Here is a 3,770-nt window from a genome sequence, read left to right on the forward strand (position 1 = left end):
TGCCCTTTGGATTGTCCAATGCTCCAGCAACCTATCAGAGACTAATGGAGAAGTGTTTAGAAGGCTTGCACTTGAACATATGTCTCGTCTACATAGATGACTTGATCATTTTCTCCAGAACATATGAGGAACATGTCGAGAGGCTCAAACTTGTCTTTCAGTGGCTGCAGGAATGTGGACTTAAACTTGCCCCACGAAAATGTAAGTTTTTCAAAAGGAAAGTTAAATATGTTGGGTACATTGTTTCTGCACAAGGCATTGAAGCAGATCCTGAAAAGATCACTAAAATTCGTGACTGGCCTGTGCCAACTACACCAGAACAAGTTCGACAATTCCTAGGTTTTGCAGGCTATTACAGAAAGTTTGTCAAGGATTTTTCAAAAATTGCCAAGCCCCTATCAGAACTACTTCCAAGCACTACTCCCAAGAAGTCAAGGGGCCAAAAGCTTGTCAAACAGGACTGGACATGGGGACAATTGCAGGACAGAGCTTTCAATGAATTAAAGATGAGATTATCAACACCACCGGTACTTGGTTACGTCGATTTCTCCAAGCCTTTCGAACTTCATACCGATGCTAGTACCCAAGGTCTTGGTGCAGTTCTATACCAGGAACAGGAAGGTCATTTGAAAGTCATTGCTTATGCAAGTAGGGGATTGAACCGTTCAGAGAAGAACTACTCAGCGCACAAACTAGAGTTTTTATGTCTGAAGTGGGCTATCTCTGATAAGTTCCACGACTACCTGTATGGCAATGATTTTGTTGTGGTGACCGATAATAATCCACTGACGTATGTACTAACTACAGCTCGACTTGATGCCACAGGACATCGCTGGTTGGCAGCCTTGGCCAGCTACAACTTTAGCATCAAGTACAGACCAGGGAAGGAGAATGTAGATGCTGACACTTTGTCACGGTTACCTGCAAATGGAGATGATGCAGAAGTGGATCAAATCACAGCAGATTCTGTACGTGCTATCTGTGGAGTGATCAATGTAGACAGCATGATAGAAAGTCTCTGTATGTCCACAGATGTGATACAGGAGAAAGAAATCAACATTGATGAAGAGCAGTGTAACATGAATGCTAAAGATTGGAGCCATGCACAAGCCAGAGACCCTTGCCTTGCAGCTATCATAGAGGGACTGGAGAACCAAGTCAAGCCAGACAGAAGGTCATATATTGGGAACTCTGAGATGACAATATTGTTGAAGAACTTTGACTACTTCAGGATCCATAAGAGTGTTCTCTACCGTGTTGTCAAACAAGATGGAATTGAACAGAAGCGACTTGTACTCCCTTCAAGGTGTCGAACTGCAGCTTTAAGGAGTCTTCATGAAAATGTTGGACACCCAGGCAGAGACAGGACGCTTTCACTACTCAAAGAACGATTTTACTGGCCTGGAATGAACAAGGATGTTGAAGTACATACAGAATCTTGTGGCAGATGCATGAAGCGCAAGTCCTCCACCTCAGTCCGTGCACCTCTAGTTAGCATCACAACATCTCAGCCACTTGAACTAGTATGTATGGATTTCTTGGCACTAGAACCCTCTACAGGCGGTCACCAGTATGTTCTTGTGGTAACGGACCACTTCACTCGTTATGCACAGGCATATCCGTCAAAGAACACTTCAGCCAGAACCACAGCAGAGTTATTTTTCAACAACTTTGTGGTCCACTACGGGTTGCCAAAAAGGATTCATTCGGACAAGGGAGCCAACTTTGTTGGCAAGGTCATGACCGAACTCTGTCAGATCCTGAGGATCGACAAATCCTCCACAACACCTTACCATCCTATGGGTAATGGAATGTGTGAAAGATTCAATCGGACATTATGTAATATGCTGGGCACACTTGAACCTGAATCCAAGAAGGACTGGAAGACACACGTTGCACCATTAGTACATGCGTATAACTGCACACGGCATGAAACAACGGGATACTCCCCTTTCTATCTAATGTTCGGACGTCACCCTAGACTTCCTATTGATCTGGCATTTGGACTCAACATGGAGTCATCTCAAAATCCATGCTCAAGTACACCAAGACCTTCCAAGGAAAATTGCGCAATGTTTATCTAGAACAGCCGCTAGAAAAGCCAGCGAATCTCAATCTCAGCAGAAGTCCTTTTATGATCTGAGATCTAGAGCAGCTGTATTAGATGTCGGTGATCGTGTACTCGTTAAAGTGGTTGCTTTTGATGGTCGTCACAAACTAGCTGATAAGTGGGAAGATAACATTTACATCGTCACAAGTCAGCCAAACCCTACCATACCAGTGTATGTTGCGGAGCAAGAGGATGGAGAGGGCAGGAAGAAAACTCTGCATAGGAATCTGTTATTGCCAATTAGTTCTCTTCCTAGGCCAGAATCATCAGCTCCAGTACCCAAACCACGAAAAAGGAGGTCCAGTCCACGTCTACAATTTACAAGACAAACAGTATCAACTAGTATTAACCCAAGTACTGCTGAGAGTGAAGATGATGATCTTGAACTCGTCCCCATTTCTTCATCCGAGCCGTCAGTTTCAGCTGCAGATGTAGCTGATAGGCCAGCTGAGGCAGAGGCAGAGACAGATAGTGCTGCTGTGGATGACGAAGATGCAGTGGATCAGTCAGAGGAAGTTGCTCCTGAACTAGATCAGGCTATGGAAACGTCTGCGGTACTTGAGGGTCCCACCAGTGAGTTTGATGCAGCTCCAACATTACAGGAGGACGCAATATCTGAAACTTTGGATTTATCTTCCGAACCTGTAACACAAGATATTAGTGTACCTCAAGAAATATCAGTAACACCACCAGTGCCTTGTCCTAGGAGATCCAATCGCTCTAGGAGTAGACCACAGTGGATGAGCAGTAATGACTATGTGATGTCAGCGGCTGTACTAAAACCTGACTGGAAGTCCAGGGCGGAGTACCTCACATCATTGATGCTGAGTGGGATTCTAACAAATGATTCTACGCATGCTCAAGACACCCTTCTCCACTTAATCTCCGGCAAATGATGAGGACATCATTTAGTCCTGAAGGGGGGAAGTATGTGGTAGAGTTGTGTATATAGCGATTATGTTTTATCATTCAGCTGTTTTACTTTGTTATGCTCAAAATAATGTCATTTGTATATTTCAGGCAATACAGTAATTAATTACCATTTGGTGTATCAATTTCAGGTATATGAACCAGTCAGCATTACTGATTTATAATAATTAAATCTCTCATTTCAGGCTGCGTAAGATATTTCAGCAGTTGTAAGTAAAGTAATATCATTAACGCTCATTTCTTTTGTTAAGTTATTTCATTGGGTAAGTCCATTTCACTGTCGGGTAGTACAGCTAGCAATCAAAGTGTAAGCTTGGATATTTCAGTCATTGGCTGGTTTTGAATTAGGTGTCCTACATCCCAACCCTTTGTTTCCACATGCTTTTTTCTTATCACTTGCACATGGACATTTGGATCATACAGACTCTCCGGACAGTGTATTAAAATGGTCGATACCAGATATTATTGGTCAGACGCCAGGACAACACCCCCGTGGGAATCATAGGGGTGTCAGTTTGTCATCAGTTTTACTCGACCAATAAACAGTTCTCACACCCTAGCCTGTGTCACTGTGAATGAATTCGCAAGACCATATTGATGGCTGTAACAAATGCGTGAATTTGATAGGTCAATAAATAAAAGTAGACACTATCAATTTCGATTGAAAATGCGCTTGTTTTCATGGCGAACGTATACAACACTGCCGGACTACTTCCGCTTGACCACCAAC

At 43.3% G+C, this 3,770-nt stretch overlaps 1 pseudogene; it reads left to right on the top strand.

The window, feature by feature from the left end:
- Window positions 1-1,811: 1,811 nt before the first annotated feature.
- Window positions 1,812-3,006, top strand: LOC137293910 (uncharacterized; annotated as a pseudogene).
- The last annotated feature ends 764 nt before the right edge of the window (window positions 3,007-3,770 follow it).

Source organism: Haliotis asinina, chromosome 1, assembly GCF_037392515.1.
Source record: "Haliotis asinina isolate JCU_RB_2024 chromosome 1, JCU_Hal_asi_v2, whole genome shotgun sequence".
Taxonomy (NCBI): domain Eukaryota; kingdom Metazoa; phylum Mollusca; class Gastropoda; order Lepetellida; family Haliotidae; genus Haliotis; species Haliotis asinina.